This window comes from Lichenostomus cassidix, chromosome 6 (assembly GCF_008360975.1).
Source record: "Lichenostomus cassidix isolate B80296 chromosome 6, HeHo_3.0, whole genome shotgun sequence".
NCBI classification, from domain to species: Eukaryota; Metazoa; Chordata; class Aves; order Passeriformes; family Meliphagidae; genus Lichenostomus; species Lichenostomus cassidix.
The window spans coordinates 28,946,664-28,961,966 of record NC_139487.1 but is presented as its reverse complement, the minus strand read 5'-3'; the positions used below and the strand labels follow the sequence as shown (position 1 = coordinate 28,961,966).

Below are 15,303 nucleotides of genomic sequence, written 5' to 3'. Positions count from 1 at the left end.
TGTTCAATAGCTTTTTTCCCACCTTCTAAAACTGGTTTTGGTACTTATAAAAATAGTCAGAAAAGTATCCTTGTAGGTGGTGAGGGAATAGCCCTTGTTCTGCCTGCTGTACTGTACACTCTGAACCATGATTGCACCATCTCTACAGCTGTACACATGAGGTGTAGATCAATTTCTATGCTCTGGAGTTGTCTGAAACTGTTTTTCCACAGGTTATATACCTGTCAAAATGTGATTTCTTGTTTTCAGCAATTTTGGCATCTTTTTATCATTTTAAGATTATGTAAATTTTTTTCACATTATTCCTCTCCTCCTCATTCTTTTGTCTGCTTTCATTGTTTTTTCCACTGAAGATACAGGAAGTTGTAAGGCAGAGGAGAAAAGTGCCAAGTCTAGAAAAGAGAAGTGAGGAAGAAAATAAAAATGTCTTGGATCTGTGGGGTTTTGCCCCTTTATTTTGCGTGAAAATGAGATGCTAACAGCCTTAGCCAGAATTTCAGTTTTTATCATTGCCTTCAGACTGACTCCAGTTCATGAAGTGTTACACTGACTTCTCATATTCTCTGAATTCTTTGGACTGGCACTATGTTATGAGGGCTTTGGCCTAATACAGTGATACCTTGGTTCTGAGGGAGACCTCCTCAATTCTACAGTGAAACAAATAACAAGTTATTACTCCTAAGAATGTGTCTCAACACAAGCAATTCAGCTACTTTTTGCTTTGGTTTGATTTGTTTTGGTTTAGTTTGGTTTGGTTTGGTTTTTTTTGGTTTAGTTTTTTCCTCAGGTCGATGTATCTGATGAGCTGAGGTGGAGTATTAGGAAACTTTTAAAAACCACAAAACGTTTCTTCACAATGAAGGCACAATCCTCTAAAATTAAAATCTTTCAGTGGTGGAGACACAAACACAAAGAAACTCTCCCAAAGCTTCATCCACACATATTTAAATTGTGGTGCAGCTGAAATCAGCCTCAAAATTTCTGTTTGCTTCAATGGCAATAAAAGTTCCCTCTGAGAATCTAATCAGTTTTTTCTACACTGTCATTTTCCCCTGCTCCTATTATGAATACTGCTGCAATTTGTCTGCACAGACTTCTCCACAGCTTTTCAGCTCCAAGAGCATTTCCTGATTCAATTTAGCTCATAAACAACTGCATTTTTTGTTCTTCCAATATATTTCTCATAATGGTACCATTTTCACAAATGGACCCCAGCTCGGTTAAATTTGTTCTGTCTAACATTAGTAAAAGCACACAGATTTTCCTCAGGATACAGTTCATAATACTTTTTGTTTCCATAGCTAGTGTTTTTCTGCATATCATTACAAAGATCGAAGGAGCATCTTCAATACAGCTCATAAAATGAATTCAGATTCTGAACCTCCTCCGTTTTCTCCTACAAATACTAATCCTCTTTTAGAAGTGTGGAGCTTTTTCACTCCCACTTAATGTTGAAATTCACGCATTAATTCTGCCAAGTATAAAAAAAGTATTGATAATAAATAATAGGAGAATTATGTGGTAAATCTTAGATGCTCTCTTTATTATATTCTAAAATGGGTTTAGCAGATAGTATTTAGTCATTATGCTGCAGAATGCTACATATAATATAATCTAAAGATGATCCTGCCTTTTGTGGTAACTTGTTTTGCAATATCTTGAATGATAGCACACCATGGACTTATTTGCTCATCAAGTCACTGGAGGGAGCTAAGTAAACACTTACATCAATTACAGTGAAACAGAATTAGCAGCAAGAGCACACAATAACAGATTCAAAACTATTTGTTCCAAGCTACAGCCTAGAAAGACTATAAAGCCCTGAAATGTTTGAGGAATAGAAAATAATATGTAGCTAGTTTAAATATTTAGGAAGAAGAATACAGATGTTGCTGCTCACTGGTGGGACATTCTGTAGGTGAATCAACAGCTTGAAACAAATTTACAAGGTAGATATTGAATTGAAGAAAATCTACTCATATTTATTCAATGAGATTGTAAAAGTCAGCTGGTTCATTACACGTATGTGTAACTGTTGTCTGCAACATAACCCCTTAAATTACTGCCTGTTCATTTGACTTATATATGAACTCTGTGTTTATAATACTTGAAATTTAAATGAAACCAAAAAAACAACAGGAAAATCCATTAGCAGCCTAAGCACTGCTTCAATAGCACGTGAGAGGTTACTCCCAAGGGATCACATTACCATGGAACAGAGGAAGCTAATGATGCTCCCTGTAGCAAGGGGGTTCATACTGACAAATAGCCAGATTATCACTCTGGTTAATGCAAGACAGTAAAGTGACAGAATGCTGGACTGCAAGGTGGGGTGTAGAGACAAAGAAATCTGAACTAGAAAAGACATTCTTGGGAGAAAAATATTTAACAGTTACAAATAACATATCTGGGTATAAAGACACTTTGTATCCTGGTTACACAGTGTATCTTGCTTGATTATGTACTGTGATAAATAAAAATTGTCCTGCATGTTTTTATTGGATGTGAGAAGACAGCATTAATTACAAATGTCCACATCTTTTCTCCCATGAACAACACATAAATTAGGTTTTCCAGGAAAAGTCTGCCTGTTTTGGCTTAATGCCTCAGTGTCATGGTATTAGATACATAGGCAATCAGAAGAAATGGTAGAAGAGAGTGTTGTGCTACTCTGATTTACACTACTGGCAAATCTAGCCCACTGCTACACTGGATAAAACTATTAGTGTTGGAAACACAGCAGATAAAATTTCCTAGGCAGAGGCGACATGCAACACAAATTCAAAACATCCCCAGCTGTATGAACCTAAACCAGCCGTCAGATGGAAAATGTCCTGTCACTGCTGATTTGACCTCAGAGAAAGCCTCTCCTAATCATTACTAATTTCCTGAGTCAGCGTGTTCCCTTAATGCCTCCCGCTAATCACACAGATTTACAACTCAGTGCAATATTTGTGAACCAAAGGAAAACCCTCTGAGATCTGAAGATTATTAAAGACTATCATTCCAACACTACAAAAAAAAAAAAAAAAAAAACTAACCAGAAAAAACCTCTCACAATCCTGTAAAGACAATGGTGAGAAATGGCAGGATTTTGACTTATGACATTATCACAAGATAAGAAGCATCTGATCTAAGGGAGGAAAACAATTACTTAGTTTTGCTCGCTACGTGTGTGGCAACATGTCCATTACCTTTCTGCTAAATATCAAAGTTCCTGCAGTTCCTTCTCACTATCCCTGTAAGTTGGAAATCAGCTTTGCCATTTATAACACATGGCATTTCACTGAGGCACCCAATTGGGAGATATTTTTAGACTACAGAGGAGAGATTTGTTGGCTAATAACCTTGCAGCATTCCTGCATTATGTTGGTGGAAGAGTCACTGACAAAGTAACAGTTCAAACACTGTTTTTTTATCATACTCTTGTTCTTTGTTAAATTCATCACCTTCAGCCAAGAGCTTTTAAGCAGCTGAAAGTTCAGAAGTCTGTAAAAATAAAATGCCTGTGTACAATGCCTTGGACAAAATTCAGTCAAAGATCACAAGGCTAGGATGTGATGAGGCAAATATTTCTCCTATGGGAACAGATGATACCTAATTAGACCTACAGATTTGACCTATGATGGGTGTGTATGTTTAAAATCATTCTATTGACTGCTGGTGCCCATTTTTATCTTGCTTTATCAAATTTTTTGTAGGATTAGGTTACTCACTATAATCAATGGACATTTTATGGCTGTGGTTTAATAACATATATAAGCATTGTCTCACATTATAGTTGCATAAGAACTACTCACATAACTGTCCACATACTCTTGTGGACAGGTTGCAGGAGAGGACCCACAGCTTCTGGAACATAAATTTACTTTGTTTTGTTCATTAATGTCTCCATGCTGCTGACCTAGAGAACAGAAAAGATAATTATTAGGTGTTTTCAACACCATTTCCCATTGAAATTAGCTTGCCATACCAGAAGCAGAAAACAAGCACTGCAAAACAGGTACAGTCCCCGTATCTTCCCACTGAAGCAGAGTGAGTACTGTGGATTCAGAACATTTCAAATACTGGTTATATTGTTCATGCAATTTAGCTTCCACATTGTGTAGATATCTCATGCCTCTTTCATTAGCTGAAGCAATTAAAGTACGGTCAGACATAAGATTTATATTTTCATATTCCCTCTTTGTGCGATTCATTTTGAGATAATTAAAATAATTTTTCAGTGAAGCTGTCACAGCATAATGAAAAATGTTATGGGAATATAAACAAGACTTGTAAACATTTTATGAAGAGTTTTTTTAAAAGGGGGACGGAACCACAGCAGCTTTAAAAAATCAAAAAGGATTCCCAAGGTGAAGAAAGAACTATTAAGGGATTTTTAAAACTCAGCTAACAATTACTTGAAAATAATTACTTTCCCAGAAAAGAACTATATAAGAAAAATGTCAGCTGATTAAAATAATTCAGGATTTTTTCCTCCTATTTTCTCTGCATGATTACTGTTGTACCTGTCTAGATAACAAAACAGACAATGTAAATCAGTACCCATCATTTCCTGCATTAGCTGCTTTAATCTGCTGTGATTGAGAATGTATTTCTGGACACTGTCCAGACAGGCTTCTGGCAATCAGAACAGTGACGAGACCTGATGTACCTTGTTAATTCTCTTAAGGCTAAATCCCACAGTCCTTGCCCAGACTAAATTCTCATCGAGAGTTTTATTTAGGTTAGATTTTGACCTATTAACCTTAACATCTTGAATTCATGGTTCTTTCATCCACACTTTTCTTTCTTTAAATAAAGTATCAGGTTTACCTAATATACTTATACAAAAAGGTAGTCCTTGGTATGTTCAAAGTCATGTGTCTTGTGCCACCGGGGAACAGCACTGGAGAAAATGTTTCTGTGAGTTATGGGGTAGTTGAACTGATGTGAACATATGGAAATAGAAGACAAGCATTAGATCATTCTCTTACCCATTTTGCAAGCAGACATATAGAAGAAAACCACTGAATCCATATACAGCACCATTTACATGACAAACTTCAGGACAAGGAGTTCTATCCAGCAAAAAATTTTTGAGTTTTGTCCCACTTCATTTACTGTCTATTCTTCTAGAGACTGGTTTACAGTATTTTTCTTTAAGTCATCCTTGTGTTCTTTAGCAGTCTGGAGGTTTTTTAACTCTATGTGAGTAATCACATGCCAATGCAAGTACTGTGGAAGTGACATTCATTTAATGAATATATCTCAAAAAAGATGATATATACCTCAACAAAGATGCCTCTTGTTCCTTCAAATATTGTTTCAAAACTCCTCTCCAGGCACTATGCAGAGATCTTGCCATATCAGTTGCCTTTCTCAACACCTCTACTACTTTTATTTATCTTTTTAATAAAAAACAGTAAAAATGCCTATGCAGCAAAACCTAAATGATTCTGCTCTCCTAGTGTCATTGACATTAAATCCATCATTCAGTATCAGTCAAAGCTTATTTTCTCTTCAGTACATTCTGATGCTTGACATGTGTAAAGTTCCTCTCTGTATCTCTGCCTGCAAGTCTTTACTGACCTGAATCACTACAATCTCCATATTCCTTATCCTTTATGACTGGCAGTAACCACCTCTGTTTGTTTCCTGGACTTTCTGCAACAGCCCTGTTTCAGTCTTCACTTTGTACTTTGCTAAGCTGCAGGCTTTAAAAGCCTTCTATAGGATAATGCAACAGATAAGACATCTAAATACCACCAGTTTGCTGCAACAGAAGCTGGATTTATTTCAAGGTCTGCCATGTCCCTTCTGTATCTTCTTTGCTTTTATAATTTCACTTACTTATGTGCTTTCTATTACTGTAGAGAAATAGACTTTCTGCTTGGAAATGCTTGCTATCAAAGACACAATGTAGATAAACTTTGCTTTGAGCTAGATGGCCTAAAGAACAACAGTATTAGTGAGAAAATAGCAGAAATTTCTACATTTAACAGCAAATCCAACATACCCTGCAGACATACCCCAAACAGTCACTTTTCATGACAGGCATTCCTGGACCCCAAACCCTCCTTCCTTATAGATGACACTAGAACAGTCCAAGAGATCATTCATAAGCCAATGATTCAGTTCAGAGCAGAAAGTTCTCTAAAATCAGGGATTCTTAATTGTATGAAATTTTTGTTACTTGCTCCTTCTTTTGTAACTGATATGAATTCTCTGTTGAATATTGTGTACTGGAACTAGGTACCAAAAGCACTTCAATAATATTCTTACACAGAGCTTGATGTTTGATGTTGTGCAATTTTCTCTTTAAAAAATCATTTTGAATCGTCTACTGCTTTTCTTTGTTACTACTAATACCAAAGCCACCTGTGCAACTCTGAGTGCAAAGTTAAAATTTGAAGGAAAACCCCCCCATTTTCTATGTTTGGCAGTAGGCAAGCACTTTAAAGGACTGCTCTATTTGCACTGCTCTATTTGAAGTCCTTCTGATGCTGAAGCTAATTATGCATCTAGCTAGGCGGGTGAGTATCAGAGCTAGAGAAACAGTTTGAAGAAAGAAATCAACAATTTAGGGTTTAAAGGATTTGATTCACACCCTAATGAGAAGCCACAAATAATCATGAACTCTCACTTTGTTTTATGAGCATTCATTGCTGTTCTGTTGGACAAGATGTGTGCTATTTTTAGATAATAGTTCATAAAGAAAATAGCCTGTGTAGTAAATAATACCAAATATTCATTTTCTTAGGAGTAGAAAAAGGTTCCAAGTTACAGTCACTGGGGTTGCTTTATGCAATGAGCAAATGCCTGATCTTCCTTTCCAAACCAGCAAAGATTCTAAAGGAAGAAACTAAGCTGCAGGTGGAAGTGCTCAGAAGATCAGTTAGTAGAGACACACCTTTTCCTTGGAAAGTGTGTTTTGGCCAGGATATTTTTGATCTTTTCCCTAATCATAGTGAAAAACTATATCACTAAAAGGGGGATTCTACTGGTACAGTCTTGTTCACAGCTAGTATTTGCCAGAAGGAAAAATGCATTTTGAAAAACAAAGGGGATGAGAAGCTCTGTTCTCTCTCAGAAAAGAATAAGAGAGAAAAAACCAGAAAGAAATACAGAAAACACGTGGCAAGTGACTTTCTCTCCTGCTTTCCTCTGTCAGTGCCCAGAAAGAAGGCTCTCATGTTACCTGTAGGTTCTAATTCATACAGAACCTCTCCTTTCACACACACAGCCTTGTTTCTCACTGTTACAGGTCCAAGCTTTCAAAAGAAGAACAAGGTTGTCCAGAGTATCTTCAGCCTTGGAGTACTCACAGGGGAAATACTCTTCTCCTAATCACAATCCCTTGGCAACTCAGCCATGCTCCTGTTTCCCAGACATGCACTATGAGTTCAGGTGCCATCTGCCCCAACCCTGGTCACTCTTTAATCATTCACCACTGCACAGACCCACACATCCTAACAACTCCATTTCTGTCATTTCTAACTTAGAGCCCTCACAGAGCCACACTTCTGCCTGACATCTGCAAGGGCAGCCTAACCAAGGGCAAGCCCCTCAGAGGCTCAGCTCTTCAGCAAGAGCTGCAGCGGAACTGGGAACTAATAACGTTAGAGCTAGCAAGGACACTGATTTACAGACAGTGCATCAGAATACATAGGTATAATTGGAACTGCAGGAGCAACACAAATATTAAATACAATTAAGAAACCAAAGTTTTTTGCCAAGATAATTTGCATTTGTAGCTTTTTTTTTTCCTGTAAAAGGAAGTCAAAGCTGTCCTTTGAGACTTTCTTACTGAAAACCTGATTTTTAAAAAAATAATCTCCCTATTTCTCTTAAAAATGCCATGTTTTATTTTAGGAAAAAAAACCCCACTTAACATAAAAGATGCTTAAAATTTTTATTCCAATCAGCTTTCTTATAAATATCTACTGTCCCATACAATGCTTCAGATATGTTATCTAACCTGGGAAAACTAAAGACGCATTTGAATTTCCAAGCAAATATAAAATACAATTTAAATTAAAATAATTCAGCACCAGTTCCTACTTTCCTGTTTTTTATCCATAGCTTAGACATGTGGGTATTCTTCGTATTTCTTTTTCTCTTGAGTCTAATCTGACATTTTCTTCCAAACACACACCATTTAAATCCCAAAAAAGGCCAGAAGCAAAATTTCTGGCTGGTAGAACTCCACTGAAGTCAAGAGAAATTTATCCCATGTGTATAAAGATCTGGGGGCACAGCATCTGTAGCTCAAAAAGAAAGAAAAGTTGAAATACTCTAGACAAAAAAATGAATAGTAGAAGTTTGCTTAAATGGGTGAAAAAATGAGCTTCAGTATATAATCCTGATTTACTGCTCTGGAGCTTTCACCTATCATATAGAATACCCTTACAGCCTCCCTTCTCTCTTATGGTTAAAAAGGGACTAACCCTACTGTAGTGGGATTTCAGCAAAAGAAAATTGAATCTACAAAGCCCAAACATATTTATTTAAAAATTTTAAAAATAGTGTATTTAAAGATAAAAGAATAATCCTCCTGCACAAAAGATTTAAATGAACCTGACTAGTAAGACATTTTCTTCATTTAAAATTAGTTGCTGCATGAGTAGCATAACTAATGAGATGGTTTTCTTATAGAATTGTCCCCTACTGTCATGACCCAGTTCCTGCAGCAATATTTCCAGCTGCATCCTGCAAGAGACAGCTAGAAAGCAGAGTTATAGCTAATCTGACAGTGCACAAATGCTAATTGGATGGTCAGGTACATTTTGACTGATTAGCTATAGCGAAATATTACATATAATGGGAGTTCTGTCAGAGTGATCTTCATTTGTACTGCTTTCTTCTAGTCACAGGCCAATTCTCCCAATTTTTTTACCCATTTAGACACCTTTGTGAGCCCTACCTATTCCTCATTCAGTTTTCACTGAAATTAATCCCTGGGCTCAAAAGTAGGTGGAGGTAAAACTGACAGAGAGACAACCACTACGCTATGGAAGGGTTTTCCTTGGGCACCTAACAAATTTAAAAGATAACATGCAGAAATACCTCAGTATCCCTGTCACTATAATGAAATACTTCATTTAAACATTGCAGAATTTCTTTCCTTGATCATACTTACCCATAATGAGAGACAGCAAATATGTAACTCCTAAGGAGTTGTTTGTGCTGCAGTTGCCACTCCATGTCCCCTGTCTGAGGACAAGCTGAAGTAACAGGATAGCCTGGCCATGACAGAAGTCAGCCAGTTCCAAGGTTTGAAGTCCTTGATAGGGTTAGAAATGGGGGTTGCAAAGGGCTCACTGGTGAGGAATATGATGATTTTTTTTAATTTTAATTTTAAGGAAAAGCCTTAAAGAGATGAAGAACTGGAGAGCAAATAACAATCAGGGAAGCTGTGAAGCAACAGGGTCTTGCTAGTCTGTCAGAACATTTTATAACATTGAAGGCCATACCCAGATAATCTTCATCAGCAAGGCAACCACGTGGTGAGAAATGCTGTCATGAGTTCTAAGTGACATTTCTCTGAGCAGACAGGATTTGGAGGTCTAGAATTCTCCCTTGCCATTAGTGAGGATTAAATAAAAGACTGTGAATGGATGCACCCAAAATGCAGGACAATTTCCTTATCCTTCCACCCTGGGAGCATGAGAGTTTCAGAATATTTTTTTTAAAATACTGGTTGACAGGTAGTTCCCATTAAGGGAGTAAACTTTTTTGTTTTCTGTCTGGAAACCAGTGCACTCTGTGGAAAGCTTTAGTTGCTCCTAAGGGCTGATCTACATGTTTTCCTAACATATTAGATTTTGTTCAAAGTCAGACAACCACAATTTGGAAGGGGGGGGCGGGGTGAGGCTGGAGGGTGTAGGTTATGTCTTGGATTAAAGACAGTGCAGTAGCAATTGCCTCCCAATTACTTTAATTCTCTACTTCATCTGGCTAAGCAATGTGATCAGAACTCCAGGCTGCAGCTGTCAATACAAAATAATACAGTAAAATAATTTAACATATTTAAATATTGAGTGATATCTTTGAAAAAGGCGATGTAGGAGTTGTGCCACCCAGTGGAACAACTAAGAAGAAAATACTGTATACAGTGCTCAAACTGCAAATACTTTCCATGGTATCATTCAGACCATGGTTGTTAATTCAATTTTTTATTTATTGTTCTTCTGAAAATGCATCAGCAGCTACCAATACTTCTTTTACAATGTGTAGAAAATAGAATTTTAAGGAGGATTTTAAGGAGGGTGATCATTTACCTTTTTCTGTATCTTTCATGGCTGTATAAAGATTTGATTTCTGAAAGATTCATTTGCAATGAATTAAAATGTTCTGCCTTATCCATATCACTTCTCTCTTAATATTTGGCAGTAGATTAATTTCTGTGGAGTATTTCTGCAATAGTTTAATTGGGGCTGACAACAAGAAGCCAATGACTAAAGACTGTAGCACTGGTCTCAGCAAATAGCTGTAGTTGCATTATGCAAAGTTCAAGCAATCCCAGTCCCCACATCCAACAATTAAAGCAGCACACGGTGCCTGTCTGATAAGGAAGCACTCGTTAAGGATGGTGCATTTCAAACAAAAGTCTCTCCCTTGGGAAAAGGATGTAAGTGAATAAGACATACTTAGCCTGTGCTTGGGACAAAATCTTTTCCTATTCTATTATTTAGCAAAACATTCTCTGCCCTACTTGTTTGAGAAAATTATTTGAGAAAAAGAGTACCTGAGAAAAGCATTATAAATCTCTTGCAGGCATGTCTTAGTAAAAGGAAACAGTGACTCCCTTTAAGCCTCCTAGCTGTAAACTGAAGGACAGGGAGAATCTAAATGAAGCTACAGCATGGGAGAAACACCCTCTCTTACACGGGCTAACAAAGTGGGAGGTAGCCAATGCCTTAGCAAGTGCCAAAGGGAACATTCAGAATCCTTCTGGTGTGTAGGTAATAAATAGCCAGAGTCCTTCTCTTACAGCAGCTATCAAAGCCCAATCTCCTAAATAAGCTAATATGCTGATGCCATAATATATTTTTAATGTACACATTTGGTATGAGGTAGAGCTTTCTACATAAAGCCTAAATGCTTGTTCTAGTCCATGTCAACTGGTGATGTAACCCTGGTAAGTCATCTTTGTGAGGAACATCAGGACAGGACGGTTTTGCTTTAACAATGCTAGGGTTTTGTCTGTTTTAAAAGGCCTCCAAACACAATGTCAGGATATCAGGCACAGAGGAACTCTAGGCCTTTTTTCTGAATCCTTGAAAAGCATGTTAAATTAGCTCACTCTTGGTTCATTAAACGTGTTGCCATACTGCCAGGTGACCTTTCAGTTGCAAATCTCTTCAAAACTGCTTTTTCTTGCATCAGCTATTCAGCATGTTCTCACAATGCAGACATTTGTGTTATCATTTGATAATCATCGCAAATCATAGGATGAAAAGAACCATGTTTATTAAGACAAAAGGCAATGTGAATGAGTTCCTTTTGGGTATACGTCTAAATATTCACTGTCAAATAGGAGACTACCATCTAGCTTTAAAAAGTTTAAGACTTGCATTTTGAGGGCTTTCCCTCAGTGCATTTATGCTTTGCATGTATTTGAGTGTATGCATCCACCAACATAGATGGAAAAAATACATCAAGAAAAAACATCCAAAAAGATGCAAATATTATCTGAATGAAAGCATCAGTCTGATTTAATGAGCATATTTGTAACACCAGTAACTTTCCCTCTTTCTGTGTAGAAAAGGATTCTGTCATGATGAGAGGCTCAGGTACAGAGATGAAGAGAAATCACCAGCTGCTCTTCTCAGCCTTCTCATTGCCTACGCAAGACAAGTAAGAAATAGCACAAGAATCCATGATGATAAATATACTGTAAATGACCACTGTTTTGTTCTTAAAATTTCACCTGCCTTATGCTTTCAAGGCTGCTGAGACCACATGTAACTTGCAAATATCCACATAGCTGTGATCACATAGGAAGTAGTAAATTTTCAGATTATGTCCATGATGAAAAAAAGCTGAATATAGTTAAATTTCAGAGGTATAGAGCATTTTTAATTTATTCTTATTTCACCATTTTGAGTTAAAACTCATGTATTCTTCCAGCTTGGAGGCTTTCTGAACAGACTCACTGGAAATACTGAGGACTGCAAAAGCAAGTGAACAAAGACACAGGAAGAATTTGGTTTTGAACAACCCTTATGTAATTTACACAAACAGCATTTATGGATGAGTTAGAATTGTTTATTTGCAAATAGGTAGCTATGCTTTGTATTTCTGAAAAAAAAAGTCCACAGTTGGCAAAAATAATTTGACTAATTCATTCTTTAAAAACATTACCTTCATTTCAGTGTTACCCCTATAGCTTTCAAGTGAAACAATGCATCTTTCATCTTCATATACAATATCTTAAATGTTTTGCATATTTTTTGTTCAAAAACTTACCAGTCTTTCAAAGCTACATGTTAACAGCATACTCAAGTGTCTGTGCACTGACTCTAATGATTCTTGGTGATACTTCAGCCAACAAAAAGGAATTTTTCTGTTTACATGGTGCTATCCAAGTAAAGTCATTGGCTGACTCAGATTTTTGCACTATTATCTTGTGAGAGTTATGGATCTCAATTCAAGGAGCTTGCACTCTGGAAAACTGAGAGCATAGATTCCAGACTAAAGTTACGCATTTGGGTACATTGCTTGGAGGAAGAGCTAGTGAAAAGCTATTAGCCAGGAGGAAAGCCGTGCTGGATAGGTGGACCATAGAACATTCTCTAGGAATATTCTCCCAAGTTGCTTCATTAGGAGTTACTTGGAGTTATAAAATCACATTTTGCTCTAATGTTTCGTATCTGTGAGAGAAGGCTATTGAGGTGACTACTATAGAATCTTTCATTACTATTCACCTAGTTCAAAATATTATTTGCTTTATTGAATTATTAAGGTGGTACTAAGGGGTTCTGACTAATTGACTCGGATCTCAGCAGTTAGTCTGGCTTTGTGTGATCTGCTACTCTTTTCCTCCACAGTCTGCCATTCACACTCCTCTCAGCCCTTAAGGAGTGAAGAGATGGTTGGCTGAATTTAGCATCTTACAAGTGTGCTTATGCACTGGAACATGCTTATGTGAATCTGACATGGTGAGCTAGTGGAAGAATGCAGCTGGTTTAGCAATCACAACAAAATAACCTTTCAAGCCAATCATGCTGTTCCTCTAGGCTCCTATTTCCAGAGGATCCCAACTAGAGGGTTTGCAACAACCAAAGCAAACGTGCATTGCCAGGATGCAAAGCAGAACACCCTAATATGGGTCAGTACATCCACCACCTCATGACAGCTGGGGTTCTCACTGCTTTAAGGTGTGTACCCTTTAATCTACCAAACAGCTACTCTGATTAGATATTCTACCTTGTGCTGTGACATTCATTTTCTTATAGTCTCCAGATGCATTTTCACATTCTACTTGAAGCATTTGTGAGAAGGAAGGGGCAATATAACCAACTTTAAAAGCAAAATTTGGAGTACAACATTATGATTTTTTTTTATTTTTCAGATCTGCGTGGTAAGACAGACTATCTTATCTTAAGCAGACTGTCACTATTGTTAAAAACTGTGTAGCACCCCATTACCAAACTTTGGCGTGGATAATTAGGGAAGAGCTACTCCAAACACATGAACTCATATGAAATCATGTCCTGAGATCATTTAACTACATTTCTGTATGAACTGAAGCACATCTTTTAGACTCTTCAGGGCTTGGGATAGAAGCTTTAGATTTTTCATTTTTCAACATTTCCAACTTTAGATTTTTCATTTTTCTCCTGTTGACAGTATTTAAGCCAGAAGGCACAGAGACCCACATTCTGAAATTCACCTGACAATACTGTCAGCTCAACACTAAAAATGATTCTGCTTGAAAGCCGATGAGCTTTTACACTTCTTTACTCAGATTTGTGTTAGATAGGACAAGATCTCTACCCCAGGGCTCCTCATACACTAAGAATAAAAAAATTTAGTATAGGAGCTGCTGTTTAGCAGAGAAGGAAAAATATGTCCTTTATTCCAGCTAATGATTTACACAATAATCATGGGTTCTTTTTTTTTTCACATTGTATAGGATTCTTCTTTTTCTCACATTATATAGAGGCTTCACTTCCTCTGTACTTTCAAATACTTCGAGGACCCTCTTGAAAAGACAGGTGGCATTTATTGTGAAATACTAATGTAGAGAAATAGACAGGTGGGGAAGAGCTGATCATGACTTAAAAAGTAGCTTTCATTGTACTATGGAAAGGCCTAGTTCCGCAATTGGAAGAGGACATCTTCTTTTCCTGGTTTGGTCCAGATATACTTCCTATCCATGTATGCTGCCCTGTGATTTGAGGCCTCCAGGGTACATAGTGCATAGGAAGTCAGACTAAGTGACCTGCAACATCCCTTCTGACAGGTCTGTGATTCTTTTATTTCTATCATGTTATTCCTTACCCTCTCCACCCTCCCCAAGCTTCTATGGCAGATATTTAATTTTTAAATTGTCCTAGAGCAATTTCCTTTGTCTACTTGCAACTATTATCAGCTGGCTGACATGTCCAGCTGTGCCAGTATGTCATAAACTGGCTGCTCAGCAAGAGCAGAAGCAGTGATCTGCACTAAAGCTCTGTTCATAAGAGAAGACAAAAGGCACACAGAGAAAAGAAATTTAAGAGGCCAAAAAGAGAGGTATGCTATAATTCATGAGGGATCTTGTGTGGTCCACCTGCCCTTCCTAGCAAAAGCCTAAGGAATGATGTGACAACAGCCAGCCAACATTAAGACATCATGAAGTAACTAAGGTCAAGAGGCATCTATGATGACATCTTCACTATGATAAACCATCTAACTAAAATAATCTCACTTCGATAAGTGTTTCCGTGCCATGAAAACTGATCTGACGGCAATCCCAGTCACTGTCAAGAACCTCACCTGCACAGTAGAAAATGTAACTTACCAGTCACTGTCCTCCCTGCTCCAGTGGGGACCAGTGTAAATCAAGAGCTTGCTGTATCCAGACGAGCTTTAATGAGAAATCTCTTTCTTATGGATTACTGTTCCCCTGCCACATCTTGTCAACAGTTCTTCAGAAAATTATTCTACCTTTCCCAATTGCAAGGAAACAGATGGCACATTGAGGGAACCTCTCTGATGTGTAACGTCTTGGAAAAACAAGAATAAATAAATTAAAGACCAGAGGCCAACACTAATATTGTCTTCTACCAAAATACAGCTTAACTAGGTGTCTGGGGTTTGTGTGTCAAG

General features: G+C 37.4%; 1 long non-coding RNA gene across 1 annotated transcript in view; it reads right to left on the bottom strand.

Moving 5' to 3' along the window:
* The window catches only part of LOC146435556 (uncharacterized), a 79,086-nt gene that overhangs the window by 36,988 nt on the left and 26,795 nt on the right, over positions 1-15,303 (bottom strand). The window contains exons 5-6 of the long non-coding RNA XR_014853001.1: positions 14,996-15,200; positions 3,801-3,904 (exon numbers count right to left, since the gene is read on the bottom strand). This is a non-coding gene — a long non-coding RNA (uncharacterized LOC146435556). The remainder of the gene's footprint in view (positions 1-3,800; positions 3,905-14,995; positions 15,201-15,303) is intronic.